This window comes from Hevea brasiliensis, chromosome 6 (genome assembly GCF_030052815.1).
Source record: "Hevea brasiliensis isolate MT/VB/25A 57/8 chromosome 6, ASM3005281v1, whole genome shotgun sequence".
Taxonomy (NCBI): domain Eukaryota; kingdom Viridiplantae; phylum Streptophyta; class Magnoliopsida; order Malpighiales; family Euphorbiaceae; genus Hevea; species Hevea brasiliensis.
This window is the reverse complement of record NC_079498.1, coordinates 91795814-91821071: the sequence shown is the minus strand read 5'-3', so window position 1 is coordinate 91821071 and position 25258 is coordinate 91795814. Positions and strand designations below refer to the sequence as shown.

Below are 25258 nucleotides of genomic sequence, written 5' to 3'. Positions count from 1 at the left end.
CTCCTTCCTATTCCTTCACTAGGGCAGCCAAAACTCATGTACACATACACATGAATTTTGTTCATTTAAATTACATTTTCTTACTAAATTCAAGTTCCATTTCATGAAATTAAAGAGTTTTAGGTATATAGTGCACTAACCTTGAATAGGGCATTTTTTTTCCCAACTCAAACTTCTCTTTCTTTCCTCTTCTTGGCTGCCAAAAGCTTGTTTAAGGTGTAGGGTAAAATTTTAATGAAGTGGGGTTAGGGTTTTATGGTGAAACAAGGTAGGAAATTAAGCTTGCTTGATTGAACATCAATGGAGGGAGGAAGAAGAGAAACTCATGTTTTTGGCTGAAGAGAAGGCAGCTGGTTTTTGGTCTTCCTTGGTCTTTATTTAGGTCTTTTATTAGTTAGTCAAATGGTTACTTAATGGTGATTGGTTAGCAATTTTAAATGACATCACAATGATGTCATAAATAAGCTTTTTCTTCACTTTCTTTTCTTTCCTCCACTACTCATCTTCAATTTAATTTCTAGTAATGTTTATCCATATTTTATGTCATATTAATTATTTACTCAACTGGACAAGTCGGCCAAAAATCACCTCTGAAGGTGAAATGACCAAAATGCCCTCCGTTTGGCTTAACGGGTCAAAATTGTCTGTACCGATTGAAAAATTTTTCTAAATATTTTCTTGGCATTCTAATGCCATAGGAACCTCAATGACCCTTCTCTGGAGTCCCAAAAATTATTTTATGAATTTTTTCCCGGGTCTAGGGCTCCTCGTTGCGAGAACCGCAACTTCCCTCTGGTTTACCCCTCGCTAGGGCACCGGCTCGTTTAACTTGGTTGTATTTTATTTCTAAAATTTTTACTAAATTTTTCTTATTAATATTTGAGTTAATTATGGTTCCTGACTTTAGTTTAAATATTTTTCCGGACGTTCTAGCTGTCCGGACCGACACCGGTCACCGGAACAGTAGAATGTACGGAGTTGCTACAGGGAGGGTGTTACAACTCTTCCCCTCTAATTTAAATTTTGTCCTCGAAATTTACCAAGACTTAAGTAATTGAGGAGTTGCTACCTCCTTGTTTCTTCACTTCCTTGTATCGCCTCATCAGTGTCTGGGTTTGGCTCTTCCTGAGCTTCCATAGCATATACTTGTGGTGCCACCCTGACTTCGGGCTTTTCAACTGTCTCAGAAACAATCTTCTGTGTAATGTCAGCCGTTTCTGCTCTACTCGATCTTTTACCCCTTTGAACTATAGGGGAAGGTCTATCAACTTGTACCGGAGCTATTGAACCACTCCTCTGAGGGCAATCTCTTATGAAATGATCCGTAGCCCCACATTTGAAACACTCTCCAGTTAACAGTCGACACTCCCCTCTGTGTCTTCTATCACAATGCATACATTCAGGCTTTGGGGTTGATCCCATTGTTATTGTGCCCGGGGAACTAGCTATAGATATTCCAATCTGGCCTCTGTGGCCCTGTGTCTGATCTTGTGAACTAGAACCCTTAAACTTCTTACTATCAGTTGGTATACTTGACTGTCCTGGGCCCCTCTTCTGTTGTCTCTCCCTTCTGGTCTGCTCACTGATTCTTACCTTTTCAACCTTTATTGCAGCTTCCACTAACTTGGTAAAGTGCAGTGATTCCCAAGGCGGTGAGCTGGATCTTGATGTTGTCATTTAGTCCCTCTTCAAATCTCTTGCACCTTTGCTTCATTAGGGACTATCTCCCTTCCATAGCGGCTCAATCTTACGAATTCCTTCTCATATTCGGCCCATGACAAGCATCTGCCTCAGGTTAATAAACTCTCTTCTTCTCTCTTCTAGGTATACAGTACCCACATATTTCTTCTTAAATTCTGAAAGAAAGAAGTCCCAAGTTACAGCTTCTGGCTGCACTTCACTAGACACCGTGTCCCACCACTCATAGGCATCATCTTGCAACAAAGATATGGCAGCTTCGAGATTTGCTGGAGTGCGGTGGAGTTGTTTTAGTACTTTGCTGTTACATTCAACCAATTCTCCTGCCATGAGTCATCTTCTCTCTTGCCATAGAAATCCCTTGCCCCAAACTTTCTTAGTCTTTCCAGTGTGATTTACTGTGTGGAGTGGTGGTGGTGGTGGTGCTGCATTACCCGGCCATTTGTCTAAAGAAGTCGGCCATTTCTTTGGAACATGGCTGTGGAGGCCGAGCTCTGCTTGAGCTGGCGAGCGATTCTCTCATGCCCAGTCTCATTGCTGCGTGGAGCATGACTCTCCACTTCCTCCTCGACTGCTCTCTGAGATGAAGGGTCCATATCCTATTCAAAATAAGAAAAAAATGACAAACAGATCTGCATTAGTATCACCTCGACTCTTACAAATGCAATGCATGGTATGGACTCAATCTAGGCCCAGAAACACCTAAACCGTGCTCTGATACCACTAAATGTGGCACCCCTTACCCGACTACAGTGTGGCCAGAGCAAGTTATGCCACTCGGTGTCGAGCACTCTATTTTATCTTAATTGATTTTTATCGTAGTATTGAATATAACTTGTGAAATATAATTCATTTATTGAAATTGTAATTTATTTGAGGTTCAAAATTTTATGGAAAATCGGCAGTCTGGTTAAAAATGGAGAAAAAGCAGTTCTTGAATGAAAAACACTTCCAATATTCACATTCAATCATTTCCAAACTCCAATATCAAAATCTCATCAATATTTCTCAATTTCAGTTCTCAACAACCTTTTCATTTCTCAATCATTCATCCATCTCATATGATACCATGCATATATCATAGATAAACATTCACTTTTCCATTTACAACCACACTTTTCATTATTTACATGAATATCAAAATACATTACATAAGTTTCAAATACATATGAGAAAATAAAATCAATTACAAAATACCAAAATGACATCTAGCGTCCTACCAATGCATCGCAGAACGGTGAGGTGACAGACACTATCTGAAGCGTGAACTGCCTTACCGAATCTGTGGTCTACTGGGCCCTCTGTCCAATCTTCAGTACCTACGCGTTGCAAAAGCGACGCGCTAAGCATAAAGCTTAGTGGTGCAAATAATAATATAGAAAGAAATAATATGCAAATAAAAATAATAATTTCTTAGCCATTGTGTTCATAAGAACTGAATAATTACCAACTTAATATTTAGTCGAGGGCTAATTATGTTTTATGATATTAACTTCTTCATGTATTTTGTTAATTATTTTCTTCATGATCTTGAGTTTCTTTGTATTCTATCGTAATCATTCCTGATATTTAATTTTCGTATTTTCTTTAACAATCAGTTCAGTTACAGTTATACTTTTCCATGCCCAAGTAACCTATACTGGACGACTGGACTGGATAACGGGTCGTTGGCACTGGACACCGCGGTGCCTCGGGCCGTCATACCATGGGACGCAGAACGTCAACCATGTATGCAGTCAGTATGGCTAAAAAGCCATGATATCACATAATCGGGCATAAAAGCCATGAATACGGGCATAAAAGCCATGAATACGGGCATAAAGCCATGAATACAGGCATAAAGCCTTTCGCAGTACTGCTAAAACAATACCCTATTGGCATGCCAAACTATCCAAACCAATCTTGTTAGGTATACTAGGGCATTTGATATTTTAAAATGTTAATATATTGCGCTTTATGACTTCATTTTTTCATGATAAATTTCAATCATAATTCATACATTCATTTGATCATTTATATGATCACAATTCACATCAATTATTCTTTTATACCATTGTACTCAAAATACTTCTCCTCTTTACAATAATGAGAACTAATGTCTCATTCATACATTAATATGGTTTATTTATCCATTCATTATGTTATTCATATTGATCACAATTCTAAACAATGGTTCACATGTACCATTGTATTCAAAACATTTTTCCTTTCTCATTTATACATTCAAGAATCTACTCATGTAATTACAAATTTTATATTTCAAGTTGAGTTACTAATATTTTATGAATTCCATTTGTGATGGGCATATATGCCCTAACTATCTATTCACATCAATTAGGTGACTTATTTTTCATGTTTCAAGTAATCCATGAATATTTCATGGATTTCAAATTTATAGCCTAAATTTCTTTTTAACAATTTTGACTAGGATGCATAGTCCATATTTGTCATACAATTCTAAGCATTTAAGCTTAGAATTGGTTCTAGGTCTTCATCTTAATTCACTAATCATTTTGATTACTATTCACCATACTAGTCAACCAAAATGTTGACCTTTTTATACTTAATGGATATATTAATTCTAATTACACTAAGATCCCACATTTTGAGTTTTACATTTACTAGTATTAATTGCCAATTGCAATTTAAAGTCCCCTAGATGCATTTCTAATTTCAAATTTTGAATTTCAAGTTTTGGTGTCACTATTCACCTCATTGGTCAACAAAATTGTTGACTTTTGGATAGAAAATAGGTGTATTGGTTTTAACACCCCAAACATACCACATTTTGTATTTAAAACTTGTTGGTATTGGTTGCCAATACCATTTCTAAGCTTAATGCTAATTGAACAAAATTTTCAGATTTGGTGCTTCATCTTTATTGTTCCATTTGATATTTCTACAGTGAAAATTTGAGAAAATGATAAACATGAAAGTTGTTCCTTATTTTGTCTAGTTGAATTTATTTTTTTGAATCACTCCATTTGAAGTTTTGTAGCTCAAGTTATGGCCAAAATAAGTTTACTGTTCATGTGTACTGTTCATGCTAAAATTTTGGGTTTTGACAGATTTTGGTCCAAATTTGGTCAGTAATTTGACCAAGTTAAGTTCATAATTTGGTCTAACTTTCTTCATATGACATGTTCTACCATACCTTAGGTTTCCATCGGTTCAAGAATCGCCTAAATCCGAGTTTTCTAGAGGGAGTTATAGTCATCCAAACATTACTGTTCAAATGTAAATCTGCAGAGTTGCAGGTTTGATAACTTAACTTTGCCCAATCATTTGAATGGGTTAATGGCATTATTTGGGGTAGGTTTCTTCATGAAAGTTGTTTGCCTATATCTTATCTTGTTGCTGTAAAAAGTTCAGGTCAATTAACCAAATCTACAGTGAGTTATGGCCAAATGAACAGTTACTATTCATTTGGTCAATTCTGCAGGTGCTGTTGCAGGGTATCCGGATTGGGGCCAAGTTTTGGTCCTCTTGCTTTGGTCTTTTGGGCATGGTTTCTTCAGCAAAAATGTGCCATTATAAGCCTAGTTTCATGTCCAATTGGACCAACACAGCCCAAGTTATGGCAGTGCAAGTGGACTGAATTTTCAGTCCCTCTGCTGCTGTCCTAGGGCAGCCTGCAACTTCACTTTGCAATCCTATTTTTCAGTCCATTTTATGGTCAACTTACCTAAGATGGTCACTAATTGACCGTTAAAATGTGCTCTAACAATTTCCTAAGCCAAGTCAATTTTCACTCCCCAAAACCCTAGCTTCACATTAGGTTTTCTACAAAATGCCTTAGTTAGCATACCAACTTATTATTCTTATGTTTATAAACTTCCTACATGATTCTAGTTCACTTCAAGCTCATCAAAAACACTCCTTCCTATTCCTTCACTAGGGCAGCCAAAACTCATGTACACATACACATGAATTTTGTTCATTTAAATTACATTTTCTTACTAAATTCAAGTTCCATTTCATGAAATTAAAGAGTTTTAGGTATATAGTGCACTAACCTTGAATAGGGCAGTTTTTTTCCCAACTCAAACTTCTCTTTCTTTCCTCTTCTTGGCTGCCAAAAGCTTGTTTAAGGTGTAGGGTAAAATTTTAATGAAGTGGGGTTAGGGTTTTATGGTGAAACAAGGTAGGAAATTAAGCTTGCTTGATTGAACATCAATGGAGGGAAGAAGAAGAGAAACTCACGTTTTTGGCTGAAGAGAAGGCAGCTGGTTTTTGGTCTTCCTTGGTCTTTATTTAGGTCTTTTATTAGTTAGTCAAATGGTTACTTAATGGTGATTGGTTAGCAATTTTAAATGACATCACAATGATGTCATAAATAAGCTTTTTCTTCACTTTCTTTTCTTTCCTCCACTACTCATCTTCAATTTAATTTCTAGTAATGTTTATCCATATTTTATGTCATATTAATTATTTACTCAACTGGACAAGTCGGCCAAAAATCACCTCTGAAGGCGAAATGACAAAAATGCCCTCCGTTTGGCTTAACGGGTCAAAATTGTCTGTACCGATTGAAAAATTTTTCTAAATATTTTCTTGGCATTCTAATGCCATAGGAACCTCAATGACCCTTCTCTGGAGTCCCAAAAATTATTTTATGAATTTTTTCCCGGGTTTAGGGCTCCTCGTTGCGAGAACCGCAACTTCCCTCTGGTTTACCCCTCGCTAGGGCACCGGCTCCTTTAACTTGGTTGTATTTTATTTCTAAAATTTTTACTAAATTTTTCTTATTAATATTTGAGTTAATTATGGTTCCTGACTTTAGTTTAAATATTTTTCCGGACGTTCTAGCTGTCTAGACCGACACCGGTCACCGGAACAATGGAATGTACGGAGTTGCTACAGGGAGGGTGTTACAGGCTTGCATTATATCAAGCCTTTTTGTGAGCTGGTCGAATTGAGCATTTATCATGCTTAGGGCATCCACTTCCAGGATCCCTACTGTTCTCTTTGTATTCCTCCTTTCATTTGACCACTCGTAGTTGTGATACACGACCCTCTCTAGAAGTTCAAGTGCTTGGTCCACTATTTTCTCTATCAGGTCACCTTCTGCAGCTGAATCTACTGTGCTCCTTGTAGAGGGTAGTAGCCCATTATAGAAGTTTTGAACCAGGAGCTAATCCCCTATGCCATGGTGTGGACATTCTCTTTGTAAGTCTTTATATCTCTCCCATGCATCATAGAGTGATTCACCTTTCTTTTACCTAAAGGTGTTGAGTTCAACCCTCAACTTTGCAGTCTTTACAGATGAGAAATACCTTGCTAGAAAAGCTTATGAGAGGTCTTCCCAAGTGGTGAATGTTCTAGCTGGTTGAGAAAGTAACCACTTTTTTGCTCTATCTCGAAGGGAGAATGGGAATGCTCTGAGTCTTATAGCTTGATCAGAGACTCCATTCATCTTGAATGTGTCACATAGGGCAAGAAAGTACTGGAGGTGATAATATGGATCTTCTGTTGGTGAACCCCCAAACTGGGTTTGTTGGATCATCTAGAGCCATGCCGATTTTAATTCAAAATTGTTGGCATCCACTATGGGTCTTGTAACACTAGGTTGGAATCCTTGTATAGATGGAGCTCCATAGTCCTTCAAGAGTCTTGGCCTATTATTGTTGTTGTCGGCCATGATTGGAGTTTTTGGATTTCCTTGATCTTGTTCTTGGCATTTCCTTTCTCTCCTGATGGTTCTTAGGGTCCTATCTATCTCTGGATCTAAATTAAAAACTTCATCCCCTGGCTTTGTTCTGGTTATGCACCAAACCAATTACCTGGGAGAGAATAAAAGAATAAAACAAATTAAACAAAATTAAATAGTAAATGAAAATGCCTAAATCAGCTAAATTACCTATCGCCTAATATTACTAAAATTAGATTCCCCGGTAACGGCGCCAAAAACTTGTTTGCTGGTTTTTTCAATCCCCCAAGTGCATGGATCGCGAACAAGTAATAAAGTAGTGAGTATAGTATTGTCTCACGAGGAATTTAACTAGTAAGTACTAGACTACACAACGATTTTGGCTGTCTAGGCTATCGAATAAAATGGGGGAGTGAAATTTGTCTATTTTGAATACTGGGAATAAAAAAAAGGGTAATGAATTTAAAATGGAATAATCTATTTTGAAATAATTCCAGAATTAAGATTTCACATTTTAACCTTATTATGGATGTAGTCTTATCTATTCATAGGATTGAGAATCGTTTGCCTTGATGGAAATTAATCCTAAATTATTCTAGGTCCTCTCTCAAGGCACCTAACGTGTGTCTCAATTAGAGCTAAACCCTACTTTCATAGGTGATCGGTTCTAATAAAAACCCTTTAAAACCTATGATTAATTATGGAACTCCAAAAAGGTTACCAGCCTATCCCTAGGTCAGATTTTCTAGGTTCATAATCTTGATTTTCTAATATTAATTTTCACCTTTCAGTTCTTCAATTAATATCTATAATCAATACTAAGTGGGTACCAACACATAGCATGCATTAAGATCGCAAGAAATTAAATTAAAGAATAAATCTCAAATCCAATAAATAAAACTCAATATTTGTTCATAATAATGATTACAAGCGTTACTCTCCTAATTCCAGAATATGAAAATTACTCACTCATGGTGAGTTCAGCAAACATAATAAAAATAAAATTAAAGAATAATAAAAGTCCGCTTAAAGAAATAGAACAAAAAAACCAAAGAGAATCTACAGCTTTGATCTTCTGGAACTTCAGCTGAAGGCTCCTCCTTGATACTGATACACTACTCTTCTAAGCGACTATGAGAAAATGATAAAGGTGTTATTGTCCAACTCTGGATCCCCTTCTTTTTGCTTTCTACTGCTTTTATTTATATTCAGTGGCTACGGTTAGGTTTTCAGAGTCCCAGAAGCATTAGAAGTCTCTTCTTTCTGTCAAAAACTGGAGCTGGAGCCAAATCAGAAAACTGGCCGTCGGCTGATACACGGCTCGTGTGTCACTACACGGTCCAGGGCCATGTAACTTACTGGAGCTTTGAAGACTGCATCTTATATTGGCACAGAAGATTGCACAGGGCATTGCTGGTTATACGGGTCCAAGTACACAACCCGTGTTCTTTTGCTTTACAGAGAGTTCCTTAATCCTGGCCAGGCAGAGACTTACACGAGTCTCTATGGTTTACACGAGTCTGTGTACATGGCCCGTGTACTACATTTCTTCCTTGGCTCTTTTAGTTTTCTCCTGGTAGTAGGTTACATGAGTCTGTGGCTTTAATTACACGACCCGTGTAAAGTGTATCAATGGCACTTCTCTTTCCTTTGGTCTTTCTAAGCTCCCTTCTACACTCCTATGCCTTGGAACTTTATCCAAACACCTGAAATGATGCAGAAAACATGGAATTTAGAGTTTGACAATGGAATTTACAAAATTTGATGAAATTAATGATTATGCATGAGATTACTTATCTAAATGCTGTGAAATAAGATACAAATGTGCTTAAAAACATCTATATAATACAAGTGTATCACTAGAGCATTATCAAACTCCTCGAAATCATCTTTTTTTTCAACTTTTCTCTCACCTTTTCTTTTTTCCTATGAAACTCGTTCGTTCATCTGCTATCAGTGGCCTTCCCCTACCCCTTCTGGGTAGGGGATGGTAAGTTCCTCGCTTGGAGCAGTGGGTTTCTTCCTTCCCCATCATTCGGGTGGGTTGTGTGAATAAATAAGAGTGGTTTGCATTAGATATAGATCTTGAGCATCAGAGAGAGGGATTTGGGTAGATTTGTCATTTGTTTGTTGTGTTCTACGTGCAGGCTTCTGAATGAGATTTAGTTGATCCTTGGGGTTATGTTTCATCTGATGTTGTCTTGGTAAGTTATAAGTGCATAATTTATTAATTTTACTCCCATCACAATTAGTGTATTTTTATGTTTAATTCAGTTGGTTAGGCATTTCATATCAACTAGGCATATTTTTAGATAGTTATTGGAATAATTGTGTTAAATAGAGAAATTTTTAACATTTGACCTTTGCTATGTTTTTCAGGTGTTTCTGAAGTTGTGGGTCTCCGAATCTAATGCTATTTAATTCATTAAAAAGCTAAGTCAAAGCACTACAAATGACAAAAAGGGATCAAAGCCTAGATCAGTCTCTAAGGTTGTCAAAATTAGTTGTGAATCTAATACAAAAGCCTAGACTTAATGTGTCATGACCAGTTTCAGTGTTTATTTTTGTATATGGAGTCTCAAAGGTCCAAATGTAGCAAGCCCAGGCCCAATTGATCCTTAAGAGCTATCTCTACAACTTCTATGAAAGGCTGGAAGCGAGATGAGGCCGTTTTAATTATCAAAAATGGTAATGAAGTCGTCATTATGGGTTGGATACTCTGTTAGAACCAGTCTAGATTTTTGGGGCATAACTTGGGCTGTAGACCTCGGATTTAGGCAAATGAGTATCCGTTGGAAAGCTAAGAAATAGGGCTACAACTTTCCTGAAGAGGGAAGTGATAGATTCGAAAGGGAAGTGACTGAAAAATGGCCTTGATTGCAAAGATATGAGTGCATACTGAAAATCTGTCTTTTGAATTTCAAAACTTTTCCTAGTTTGGTTCCTATCTTTGGGATTAGGTTTTTTATTATAAAGGCATCTTTGGCCAGCAGCATAGACAAAACCATTTAGACCTTCGAACACCATAGAAGACCTTCATTCTCCATTCTCTTTTTAGATTTCTTCTTTATTTTTCTTCAATTTTCTGTAAACCATGAACATGAGTGGCTAAGTTCTTAATTCAGTTCAAGGAATTCTAGTTCTTATGCTTGATTTGTGAGACCAGGTTCTTAATTTAATTTATGTCTTTTTGAATATCTATTATTTTCTGATTTCATTATCTTTGATCTACTAAATGATTTGCTAAAAAGGCCTATTAGTTAATTGTTTGATGTGATCAATTGCTAGTTCATCTTCATAATCTGTAATTGTTGTGTAAGATTGAATGTGAGTAGCAATTAGGTTTTTATTGATTATGATCCAAGTTTTCGATAATAACCTAAGGAAACAATAGGGTGAATTAAATGATTTATACTTCATAAATTATTGTTCATCTTAACTACTTCCTTTTCTTAAAGAAGTTATTAATTTGATGAGGATTGCTTAATACCAATTCAGTTAATAATTAGAGTCAATAAGAGTGTTGGGCTCGAATTGATGAGTATAGGGAAGTCAGGGGTTTACCTCGCTGTTTGGTAAATCTACATTAAGTATTCAATAAGAGATAATTGTATTTCTTTTGTCTATGATCGAATCATGCATTGGAATGCGAATTACCTTGGACTAAAGTTTGTTTAATTTGAGAGTTTCATATTTAATTTTAGTTCTTAATTTCTGATTTCTGATTTTTTCTTTGGACTGCTAATTACCTCACCCCCCCACCTTTGTTTCTTTTTCCATTGCACAAGTGCACGAAATTTAGTAATTCAGTCTCTAGGATTCGACCTGGATTTACCACTTACTGCAGAAAATATTTTATAGCTGGTAATTTCAGTTAATTTAATTTCTGGTGGAATCGACAACCATCAAGAATTTTAGAGCCATTGTCGGGGACTGAAGTTTATTGGATTTCGTGTTTTTAGTGTTAGGATATTATGTTATAACCTTTGTTTGTGAAGTGTTACTGTTTTTAGGTTTTCAGAAAAAAATTACGGTGTTACTATTCATCGACAGATTTTTCATTGAATTAGGAGGGTAGCCCATACCTATTTTAAAGGAAATGATGTTCTGATCAAGACCAATTAATTTATAAGATTTATTGGCCCCACCCTCTTGAGGCCAAATTCCATCGTTTTCTTGGGTTTTGAGGCATTTTTCTATTTTTACTTTTATTTTTTTTTTATTTATGACAAGAACTTCTCAATCTGGTGAGTTGATCTTTGATCCAGAAGTAGAAAAAACAGCTAAATAGTTAAGAAAATTGGCTAAGCAAGCTAGGTTAATTTCAAGTACATCTGAAGGAGTCCAATCTCCAAGGGAATTAAGTTCGGATTCGGATTCAGATTCAAATTCAAAAATGAAATCATGGCTGCTAGGACTTTGAAAGAGTTGGCTGCTCCTGATCTAAATCAACAGCTTTTGTGTATTCAATACCCTACTTTAAATGTTGCTTTTGAATTAAAATCTGGACTAATCCATTTGTTACCTAAGTTTCATGGTCTTTGCAGGTGAGGATCCACATAAGCATTTGAAGGAATTTCATGTTGTGTGTTCTAGCATGAAACCTCAAGGAGTTTCAGAGGATCAAATCAAGCTTTAAGCTTTTCCTTTCTCACTGGAAGGCACAACTAAGGATTAGTTGTATTACCTTCCTTCTGGATCTGTCAACTTAAGGAATGGGATGAAGTAGATATTTCTGGAGAAGTATTTTCCTGCTTCCCGTGCTGCCAACATAAGAAAAGAAATTTGTGGCATCCAGCAGTACAATAGAGAGAGCTTGTATGAGTACTGGAAGCGATTTAAGAAGCTATGTGCAAGTTCTCTCCATCATCAAATAAGTGAGCAACTATTGATTCAGTATTTCTATGAGGGATTTCTACCAATAGACCGCAGTATGATAGATGCTGCCACTGGAGGAGCTTTGGTTGACAAGACACCAGATGAAGCAAGGAGGCTGATTGCTAACATAGCAGCAAATTTTCAGCAGTTTGGAATGAGAATGGATCACACACCTAAGAAGGTTAATGAGGTACGTACATCTAATCTTGAGAAATAGATTTTTTATTTAACTTCTTTGGTGAGGCAATTGGCTGTAGGGAACATGCAAATAGCTAAGGTATGTGGAATTTTGGGTTCGGGTCATGCTACTGACATGTGTCTTGCATTACAAGAGGATGAATCAATGCAACATGCTAATGCAATAAGAAATTATGGACAACATACAGTAGGAAATTATGGACAACATGCAGTAGGAAATTATGGATAGCCACAACACAGGTATGATCCCTTTTCCAATACTTATAATCCAGGATGGCGAGATCATCCCAATTTGAGTTATGGGAATCAACCAGTGCAAAACCGATACCAATAGCAGAGACAAGTGAATCAATAACCTCCGCCTCCCTCAAATCAAGGTATGTCACTTGATGAAATTGTTAAAGCTTTGGCTAGCAATACAAAACAGTTTCAACAGGAGACCAGAAATAGCATTCAAAACATAAAGAGGCAAATTGGTCAGTTAGCTTCATCTGTGAGTAAGCTTGAAGCTCAAGGCTTTGGAAAGCTTCCATCATAAACAGTCATGAATCCCAGAGAAAATATAAGTGCTATACTATTGTGAAGTGGGAAAGAAGTTGATAACCAGACTCCAAATGAGTCAACGAAAAAGAAGAAGCAAGGAGCAAAAAAGTCTGAAGTTCCTGAAGTTGAGGTAAATACTGAACCTAAACTGAATAAGGTTAATAATTCTGTTCTTCCTCCATTCCCCTGCAGGTTGGACAAGATGAAGAAAGAAGAACAAGAGAAAGAAATTTTGGAGACTTTCAGGAAGGTAGAGGTTAATATACCTTTACTTGATGCAATCAAACAAATCCCTAGGTATGCTAAATTCCTTAAGGAATTATGCACTACAAGGCGCAAGTTGAGTACTAATGAGAAGATCAATGTGTGGGAAAATGTGTCGGCATTAATTCAGTGAAAATTAATTCCTAAGTGTAAGGATCCAGGTTCGTTTTCTATTCCTTGCAAAATAGGTGATTCTAGATTTGAACATGCAATGGCAGATTTAGGAGCATCTATTAATGTCATGTCATATTTAGTTTTCCAGACTTTGAATTTGGGTCCTTTGAAAGAAACCAGTGTCATTATTCAGATCGTTCTAATGCTTATCCATTGGGAGTAGTTGAGGATGTGTTGGTGCAGGTTGGAGAGTTGATTTTTCCTGCAGATTTTTACATTCTAGACATGGAGGACAGTGTTCCCACATCAAAGTCAACTTTGATTTTGTTTGGAAGACCTTTCCTAAAAACTGCCAAGATAAAAATTGATGTGGATGATGGTACCTTAACTATGGAGTTTGATGGAGAGACTGTCAAATTTAATATCTTTGATGCCATAAAGTATCCTGCTGATAATCATTCTGTCTTTTATATTGATGTTGTTGATACATTTGTGCAGGATGTTTTTGAGTTAAGCATGGAGGATGAGTTAGAAAGAAAATCACAATTGCATGAATTAGAGGAAATTCGCCTTAAGGCTTATGAGAATTCTAGGAACTATAAAGAAAAAACAAAGGCATTCCATGACAAACTAAGGAAGCAATTTGTGATTGGGAAAAAAGTTTTATTGTATAATTCCATATTGAAGCTAATGCCTGGTAAGTTGCATTCTCGTTGGATTGGACCCTTTGTTATTACTAATGTGTTTCCTTATGGTGCAGTTGAAATTCAAAGTTTAGGAACTAACAAAGTGTTCACGGTCAATGGTCATGAACTCAAGCCATTTTATGAGGGATTTTCAGGAGCATTCGATGGATTAAGGAGCTTTGCCATGTCGATCTAATGACGATAAACAAAAGCGCTTCTTGGGAGGTAACCCATGGGTGGCTTGTTAGCCATAATCAAATTTGTTTTCTTTCCCTTACTTTATTTTATTTTCTAGCATTTTTTTTCTTTTTCTGTTGCATTTGGGCTTTACATTAGGGACAATGTAAGTTTTAAGTGTGGGGGAGGAGAAATTTGATTTCAAAAAAAATAATAAATAAATAAATAAATAAATAAATAATATAAAAAAAATAAAATAAAATAAAATAAAATTTGTTCTCATAAGCTTGATTCATGATTCTATATTAACTCTCGAAGAGAAGTACTTTATCCTTGAAATGACTTTTCTATTTTAGGTTGAATTTTTGAGATTTTAGGCAAGGTAATAGTAACTTTAATGATGGATTTTCCCTCTTCTCCATACCATAGAGCAATTTTTTTCTTGCATAAATCATTTAGGCTTGATTTAATGGTGAAATGATTAGTTATGTGTGCTTTAAACTAATGTCATGCATATTTCAAAACTTTGTTTAATCTATCAAGGCACTTTATAATATGTAAATGCATAAATTGATGGAAATAAAAGGTTGAACTTGAAAATTTCTTCGCTATTTTAGTTAAGCAAACTAACCAGGGGTCTTCATGAACCCCATATCGATTCTCAGGCCAAAAGCTATCTAGGATATAAGCAAGGTACTTTTCTGAAGGTGACGGTTGAAATAAAAAAAAAAAAGTAACTGTGACAAGAGAAAAGTACCAATTTCAAATATATATAAAAAAGGGGGCATTTCTATCTCCCCTAAGATTTGCAAAGAGCTATAATTGTTGTGTCTTGATAAATTAGCCTTGTGTTTTGGTGTATATTGATTTAAAATTTTATGGAATTTAAATTGTGTCAGCTTAATTGATTTCAAGCCTTTTGTTTTGTGTTAGAAAATTATTGATATATTGGTATGGTGTTGATGGAATTTTTTGTGATGGTTATTACCTTACTTGCCTCTTCTTTCAAACTTTTAATCTTTTGTTAGAGAATGTTGTGATAGGGTGAAGTCAAGGAACTTCTAAGTGGAGTTGATTAAGAGTTTAAGTCATGCTTAAGGATAAGCATGGAATAAGTGTGGGGGAATTTGATAAGTGCATAATTTATTAATTTAACTCTCATCACATTTAGTATTTTTAGTGTATTTTATGTTTGCTTCAGTTGGTTAGGCATTTCATATCAATTAGGCATATTTTTAGATAATTATTGGAATAATTGTGTTAAATGGAGAAATTTTCAGCATTTGACCTTTACTGTGTTTTTCAGGTGTTTCTGAAGTTGTGGGTCTCCGAATCCAATGCTATTTAATTCGTTGAAAAGCTAAGTCAGAGCACTACAAATGACAAAGAGGGACCAAAGCCCATATCAGTCTCTAGGGTTGTCAAAATTAGTTGTGAAACTAATACAAAAGCCCAGACTTGATGTATCACTATCAGTTTCAGTGTTTATTTTGTATCTAGAGTCCTAGAGGTCCAAATGAAGCAAGCCTAGGCCCAATTGATCCTTAAGAGCCACCTCTACAACTTCTATAAAGGGCTAGAAGCGAGATGAGGCCGTTTTAATTGTTAAAAATGGCAATGAAGTCGTCATTATGGGTTGGATACTCTGTTAGAACCAGTCTCAATTTTTGGGCCATAACTTGGGCTGTAGACCTTGAATTTGGGCAAATGAGTATCCATTGGAAAGCTAAAAATAGGGCTACATATTTCCTTAAGAGGGCAGAGATAGATTCAAAAGGGAAGTGGCTGAAAAATGGCCTTGATTGCAGAGACATGAGTGCAGGCTGAAAATCTATTTTTTGAATTTCAAAACTTTTCCTAGTTTGGTTCCTATCTTTGGGATTAGGTTTTTGATTATAAAAGCATCTTTAGGCAGCAGCATAGATAGAACCATTCAGACCTTTGAACACCATAGAAGACCTTCATTCTCCCTTCTCTTTTTAGATTTCTTCTTTATTTTTCTTCAATTTTCTGTAAGCCATGAACATGAGTGGCTAAGTTCTTAATTCAGTTCAAGAGATTCTAGTTCTTATGCGTGATTTATGAGACCAGGTTCTTAATTTAATTTATGTCTTTTTGAATATCTATTGTTTTCTAATTTCATTGTCTTTGATCTATTGAATGATTTGCTAAAAAGGCCTATTAGTTAATTGTTTGATGTGATCAATTGCTAGTTCATCTTCATAATCTGTAACTGTTGTGTAAGTTTATTTAATCTGCAAAAAATATTTTATAGCTGGTAATTTCAGTTAATTTAATTTCTGGTAGAATCGACAACCATCAGTAAGGGAGATCTCGAGGGATTAAGAGCTAGCTAACCATCTTTCTGACTATGGCTGCCCCCTCTGGCTATAAGAGACTGAGATGCCTCTAGAGCTCCCTCTCTCTCTACCTTGTTCTTCCTATTTACCTGCCATGATCTCAAACTTCACGATGTGTTGATTAGAGCTCAACTATGGTGTTTGGATCCTTTGGGGTTTGTTATGTTAGGAGCCTCCTAATTTGGGCAATTCAGCCATGAATGGCTCCTAGCAGTATGCTTCAATATGGTGTTTTCCCTCCTAGTGGATTTGCCAACGAAGATACAACGATGGATTTGGTTTGGCTCAATCATGCAATCTGGTTGCTTCCTAATATGGTTTGTTGGTACAGGCAAATAACCCACTTCAATAGGGTTTTCTTTTTTATGTCTTATATTTTGGGCTGGGCCAGGTTACTTAGCTAGGTTCTTTTTTAAACCATGGACCTCTTTTCTGAAGGTATTAAGCCTCTATTTATATGGGATCTATATTATTTGCCTTAAGCTAGTCTTGTACTTAGGCTTTAAGCCTTTTTTAGTAATGAATTACATCCTATCTTTGAGAAAAAAAAATAACAAAAAATAGCAAGCTACTCCTAAAATGATCAATCTAGTTTTGCTCAGATCACTAATGTCTTTTGTCAATTTTGAATAGAAGCAAAAGTGGTCGGCTATTTTTAAATAGTAGTTTGCAAGTTTCACTTTTGCCATCAGTAGGTAGTAAGCAAGCACAAGCAAAAGTTGATTATTATAGTAAGTTACTTTTCCATACTAACAATGTTCTTGTACTTGCATAAAATGGTAAAATAAAAAACTAAATTTTCATTTTTTTGAAAGATTTTTTTTAATTTAGTGACAAATATTCATATTTCAAAAAGACATATAAATACAATATCTTAATCTAATTTTCTAGTATCAGAGACAAACAAAAAAAAATTAGGGACAAATCTTTACTAAATATAATTTTTTTTTTAAATAAAAAAAATGCTATAATCTAAAGATTGATTAGCTAAATTGAGTATTTTAAAAAAAATTAAATCAAACTTAAACATGTTAAAATTTAAAACTTATATATATATATATATATATATATATAGGCAATGGCTTCTCTTTGTCTCCCCTTTACTACCAAAAAAGAAAAGTACTTATAGAGATAGAATTAGTGACAAATTTTAATCAATCGCTAATAATTTAAACTATCGATAAAATTAGTAACAAATAGCAATAGACTTTTTTCAAAGTCATAGTGATGGATTCCTAACAAATTGCTAACAAATTTAAATTTGTTAAGAATTCGTTGGCAATTTCGTTTTTAAAGCCTAAATCCCTAATTTCATTTCCAGTCACTTTTTAGATCTTCTCTCTTTGACTCTCATAGCCTTTTGTCCTCGAGCCTTCTCTCACTTAGCATCACTCACCTCCCATTGTCACTCACTCCCCTCACCCCTCTTTATTGCCATTGTCACTCCCATCGCCATCATCATCCTTATAGCCGTGGCATTCCTTTATTGAAATAGGTATTTTTCTTTCTACCATGTTTATGACTCAATCATGTTATTTTCTTTTCTTTCTTTAAGCCTTTTTTTTTCTTGCATGACTAAGTAATTAGTAGAGTAGTTAAAATAGATGGTGTTGCTATTGAGAAATCTAACAAGATCACCACCTTCATCGACTAATAATAGTAGTAACAACTAGGACATTCCATGGGTGGAGACGTACAGGCCTAACAAAGTCGTCGGCATATTGTTGACAATGAGGATGCCATCTCCCACCTCCAAGTCATCGTTCATGACAACAACATGCTTTACCTCATTCTAGTTATACATTTCATGCTCCTTGGGTTTAGATCTTAATTGCTAACTATAAGTTTTTGCATAGCTAATTATATGTTATTTTTTATCGTAATCACATTAGCTAGCCACTAGGGGTAATACACTTCTTGGATAAACCCTATGCTAAGAAATTTATTCACCTCCTATGTAATGGCAAGACACCTTTCAAGTGTGATTACACTTCTTTTGATTTATAGGTTAATTTGTGTGATAGGTCCACTTTCAACCTACAAGTGATGATTGTTAAATCAATGATGTAATTTCTTGAGCTTCCAAGAGAATGTATGTGCTAGGCTTTGCAAAATTTCTACAATTACTTATTATACTTGCTCGATCATATTTGTGCCTATCTTTAGCTTTTTATCTTCTTCCAATTGAAGGTCTTTTATCTCCTCAATTGGTTTTGGTATAGAGTCTTTAACCTTGGGGTAGTATTTGGTATAAATGAAATTCATAAAATTTTATGGAATTTATTTATAAATCTAAAATTTTAGCGTTTGGTTTAAATGAAAATTCATTTGGAATTCATAATAATCAATTCCGTAAAATTTATTATAACTAAACCAAATTTCATTAAAATTGATAGAATTTGCAAATGAATTCCAAACTTAAAATCATATATATTTCAAGTGACAAAATTATCCTTTTATTATATCTTATTTTATTTTATTTTATTTGTTCCAAATATAAAATTTATTTCATTTCCACGTTTAATATAAAATATTCCAAACAAAGAAATTTATTTGTAAATGAATTCTATTATGGAATTCACTGGTAAATAAAATAAACTTTACCATAAAATTAAATCAAACAGGGTCTAGGGGTGTTCGTAGAATCCACCAAAAGTGCCTATTAAGCTTCTTATAGTGTATTTATGTACGGCCTTCGTGTAGCCTATTGATCTCTTCAAACAACTACTATGCTTGTATTTCTTTTTTCTAAAGATAATACATATATTGGATTAAAAAGGCCTAAGGCCTAACAATATAAGGATTAAGACAAGCCATGTCCTACAGAATTACAATCAAGGCTTAGAATTAAAAGAGGGCCCTACCTTAAACTACCAACTCAAACCAACCTGGCCCATAACCACAAAAAACCTGAATCAAACCAAGGACAAGGAGAACCAGCTAAAGGAATGAGCACCTCTAAAGAGATACACCGCCACCAATGAAGATTGGCTGGTGATCCAAAAACATATTACACACATAAAAGCCACAACAGATGTTTCCCTAAAAACAAAACCCAACAAGCACAACCATAAAAGGACCCCAAGAGTGCAAAGAATGCAAAACCTTAGGCATGCAAAACCAGTAGATCAAAGCTTAGCTAAGATGTTTCATCTCCTAAAAAAAAATGCCCAGAGCTACCTTTGCCCAGAAGGGGCAGGGGCAGCCACTTGTCAGCAAAGGTGGAGGTCTACTCCTCAAAAAAGATCACATGAAAAAAAAAATTAGTTTTGCAACTAATTTTTGTAACTGACTAAAATCAGTTGCTATTAGTAACCAAATTTGCAACTGATTTGTAATTTTGATTTTTTTTTAGTAAAATAGTTAATTTTTAAAAATTTAGCAATCGATTTATAATTACTTGTCAAAATCGATTGTTATTAGCAACTGACTTATAATTGATTACTAATTGATATTAGAAAACCTTAAATATGTGATTAACAACTAATTTTAAAATCGGTTGCTATTAATAATTGATTAAGAAATAGGTTACAAGAATCTGTTGCTAATAGGAACCAATTTTAAATTCGGTTGCTAATAACAATCGATTTAGGGAATTAATTGTAAAGAATTATTTTAATTAGCTCCAAAGTTAGCAACTGATTTTTAATCGGCTGCACAAATCAGTTGCTAAAACTGGTTGTTATTTGAAATCGATTCATTATCAGTTCCTAATAGCAACTAATTTTTGCAACGAATTGAAAATTAGTTGATAAAATTTTCCCTCTAAAAATTTTCAACTAATTTTTTATTTTCTTTTCAGTTGCTAATAGTAAGGGTGGCCATGGTTCAAGAACTTCCAATTATGGTTCCTGAACTGCCAGTTTAGGTTGAAAGAAATATTGAACCTGAACCAAATGCTAAGGATCAGTTTGAGAGATGGTTCGTGAACCGGATTCCAATTCGAGCCTTGATTTGAAATGATTTAATAGATGGTTCAGAGATGGACAGTTTAGGGCAATTTAAGGCAGTTTTATCAAAAAAACAGGAGAAAAAAAAATTAATAAAGGAAATCTTTCAAATAAATCTTAATAAAAAATGTGTAGACTTAATTAAAAAATTAAAGAAATGAAAAGAGATAAAATTAATTTTGGTAAAAAAAAAAAAAAGGAGAAGGGCTTCAATTTAATTTTGTGAAAATTAAGTTGCCTACATATCATCTTGGGGTTTAGAGGAATCAAAGCCTACATAGTTCTCTTACCTTTATTTAGAGTTAGATAACCCCCTTACCTTAATCGCTTCCATAACTGTTTGATCCCGTTGCTGTTCCATCGGCTCCAATGTCATATAAATCTTCATTTCTCTCACGTGTGATCTCTTCTTGTACTAAGGCTACCCTAGTCCAATCATCCAAGTATTTTGGAGCTTCTAATGATTCCGGGAGCATATTGGATTATGTCTCATCTAATATACTACCCCCTGCACTGAAAGCTTGTTCAGCTACAACTATGGAGACGGGTGCTGCTAAAATCTATTTAGCAATTAGTGCAAAGGTAGAAAAAGTACTTATGTGTCAACGCCACCAATCAAGTACTGGAAATTCTTTATTTGCACTACTATCACTAAACTCGAAAATAGTGATTAAATAAATATCAAATTGAGAATTATTGCCAAGAGATCCTCTAGGCCTTTTTTTACCTTTGTAATAAGGCACGATCACCCATGTTTATTCTGGAGGATGGCTCATAGTGAACTTTACTAGAAGAGTGAGATTGGGAAACTAATTGTTGGCTAGAAGAAGAACAAAATTCAGTATATAAATCTAAAATTAATTGTTTTAATTTCAATGATTATTACATGAACATCAAAAATAATCTCATCATCAAGATTTAAAAATGAATAATAAAGAGATAAATAATTATTTAAACCATCTAATTTACATCTAGGATCAAAAACACAAGCAATAAGATAAAGTAGAGGAATATTTTTTAAATAATTCAACCCTTTTTTTCATATTAGAAATGCAATCTTTTAAATCAACATTATTTTCATGGTCTTACAATGCACCAATAATATTAAGACATTTAATATAATGACCCAAACCATGGGCCATTACCGACGTTAAGGATCGGGTCAGCTTAAGGCTGCTAGAACTCATAATAAGCCTAAAACCTAAGAAACATATATATATTCCTGTATCTCACCATTTAAACATACTTCAAACCATTATACCTTAGTCTTTCCATCCATACATTAACATCCATAACATAATAATGGTTCATAATTTGAACCTTAACATACATAAGATCCAAAGTGTAATGGTTCAATATACGTACCCTCACAAGGGTTAAAACAACATATACATCATTATACTTAAAAATATTACATGTTTTCAATTTCCTTTAATCACCGGCACAGTACTATCCATTCAAAAGTTACATCTCAATCTACCCATATATCATACATAAAGAAAGGGCTAAGGCTACCCCTGATGCTTTCTCTTCAAATAACTCTTCTAGTCCTACAACTCTGCACTTAGGAGTTAGGAGAATGGGGTAAGCTTACACAAGTTTAGTGAGTAAACTAACCATCATTAATTATATCATTCAGTCATACATGTAAAATTTATCATTCACGTGGGTTTTCCCGTCATAAACATCTCACATAAGATGGACATTATCACTAATAACTTCCCAAACTTTCCTTTTAAACATGACCTCTATTATGTACCCTGTGGCAACTTACAGATCTCCCTTGAAGGGCAATTTAAAGATCTCCCTTAAAGGGCAACCTAAAGATCTCTCCATAGGATTTACTTATGGATTCATAACATACGTAACATTACATAATCATAACATGGGGGAGAGTTAGTGGGTCATCCAACATCCACTAATACACCAACAATAAATTATGCAATGATGCAATATCTTCGTGTTCTAGATACATACATCCTAAATAAATATGACATGATGCTTGAGGATGCTCATTAATTACCTGCAACTAGTTTTTATTTTATTAAGGTTAGAGTTACTCACCTCTTGCAGCCTATCAACCACCTTACTTGAATGAGAGCTATCCTTGGATCCTTATCCTTCTAAGTCTCTCAAGCCCAATCCTATAAAATCGGATCCCATAGTGTTACACAAGGTTTTAAAAATCTATACATATCATAAACACCCTATTCTAGCTCTTTAGGGACCATGAAACTATGTTTTGGAACCTTAAAAAAGAATGGAGAAAAAGTCAAACAAAACTCACTTCGGCAATCGAAGTCCTAAACTTTGGCTGGCAAAGCCTTAGGCTTCAGACAACACTTTTGTCTAGTGTGACTTTGGCTATTGAAGTCCTAGACTTTAACTGCTGAAACTCGGGCTTTTGGCAGCTGAACCTAGGAATTTCCAAAATTCTCAAGTCGAAAACCTATAGATTCCTTCTCCCATCAACACCCAAACTCATTTAAAGTTTCGAAACACAATCCCATCACATATACATATCTTTGGGGCCTAAAATAACTTGAAAACATACTTAATACCCTATACATTAATTAAAAACTCAAATCCTAGGTTTCTCCCAAACCCAACATGGTATATACATGGATTTCTTCAAATCCATTAAGGGAAATTAGCCATTTAAGGCCTATAACACTTAAACATAACTATTTTAACCATAAAACATACAACTTCAATAGAAGATCATAAAGCCCTAACCTTAACATGCACAAATTTTCCCAAAACGCAATTGAAAAACAACTTTCATAGAATTGAAGTTATAAAAACCTCATCCCTCATTAATTTTTTTAGATCTACCCATTAAATCAAGAAGAAAAGAAAGTTACCTTTTTTCTTGGAACTTGGAGGTGAGAGAACCACAACTTTAAAACTTGAATCTGCTCTTCCACATTTCTAAATGAAAGAATCCCCCTCTAGATCTTTAAAAAATCTAAGAAAATCTCTCTAAAGAGCTCTTTGCATCCCCTAGTAGTTGAGAGAGAGACAAAAGAAGGAAACCCAAGTGTTTTAGGCAAAAAATGAGCTGTGGCCCCTTTTATACCCTTAATAGTCTAGGGACTTTCTACTACCGAAATCCATACTTTTGACTGTCAGAGTCCATTTTGTCCAAATGGGTCTAAACCATAAAAAGGACTTTGGCTGTCAAAAGTCTGTCCTTCAGTTGCTAAAGTTCCTTCTGCCCAAAACAATCACTTTTAGGAAACAAAACTTTTAAAACATTTTTCATTTTTAAATACATTTGAACACATCACACATACATAAATATATTTTCACGTCTTGTGCCACTCCCTTGTTAGTGAAGTTTTACCTTTCACTAGAGTATCCCGTCAAGGATAGAAATTTCGATATCGGAAAATGACGGATATTATATTCAATCATAAATAAATGAGATGTAGGATAATAAACACTACTCAATGTATATGTAGCAACATTAAAAACTTTTAAAATATCCAAAAGTTTTATACAAATGTCCCAATTTTGTGGATATAGTTGAACTTATGGCACATTATTGCTAATAAATGTGCACAATAAATCTCTATATCCCAATGACTCGTTTAACAATTCATATGTTGAATTCCAACAAGTGAAAACATCTTTTGGAAATCTTTTTGGTCTTCTATTATTTATTTTACAAAACTTAGCCTACTCTTTCATAATTTGGGGATGTCCCCATAAAAATAAAATTGCTTTTTTGATGGAAGAAATAGATTCATCAAGGGTTATTAAACCATCTTGCACACACAAATTTAAAACAGACATGCATACCTAATATGAAAAAATTTTCCCTGAGATTGGGTTGGCAAATACTTTTTAAAGATCACTAATTGATGTAGAATTTGCAACAGCAATATCAAAACCTATTGAAAAAATTTTAAAACTAATGTGTATTCTTCTAAAATATTTTTAATCATCCTATAAATATTTTCAACAGTATGCCGCTCATCAAAAACACAAAATGCAATTATTCTTACTTGTATGATCCAATCATCACTAATCCAAAGACATGTTATAGCCATATAAGAATGCATTTGCTAATGATCACTACAAATATCATTATAAATAGAAACTTGCGCACTCATATTTAAAAAAATTTCTTGTAATTCTTTTTTTTACTTTTCTAAATAAAGAATAATTTGTGAGTTTTAAAGTATTTCTAGGAGCACGTTTTGGACTAGCATTTAAAGCATTTTGACAATAATTAATAAAATCAAGTTTTTCACCAAAACTAAATGATAAATGCTCAATAGAAATCATTTTTGCTAATTCCTCTTTATTTTTCTGATCAGAATATTAAGTAAAGACTAAGATTTAATATTTGCATACCTGAAAATTTGAGTTTGAGACTTATCATGCCCAATTTTTGTTGGATATTTCTACTCCAAATGCCTCTGGAATGGGCCATATCCACCTCCCATTTTGAACTTATAGACGTGGCCATGGTAGTTGCAAATTACATTAGATGTATTTTCAGATCTTCACTTTTTTGTAAAGTAGACTTTGAAAACGTCATAAGTGAGTTTTTTTTTTTTTTGCCTCATCTTTCTCAATTTGTTGACGTTAGCTTTCTTGAATGTGGTGGAACGACTCTTAAATTTCAACATCATCATCATCATCTCCTCCATTATGTTGTCTAAATCAACTGCAATAAGCTTATTTAGATTTGGGTATGTTGATTCACCAATCTTACTTTTCTCCCTACTC

At 34.5% G+C, this 25258-nt stretch overlaps 1 non-coding gene across 1 annotated transcript; it reads left to right on the top strand.

Moving 5' to 3' along the window:
- Positions 1 to 6842: 6842 nt before the first annotated feature.
- LOC131181154 (small nucleolar RNA R71) lies at positions 6843 to 6949 on the top strand. Its single transcript, XR_009149782.1, has one exon. It is a non-coding gene; the product is annotated as a small nucleolar RNA R71 (small nucleolar RNA).
- The last annotated feature ends 18309 nt before the right edge of the window (positions 6950 to 25258 follow it).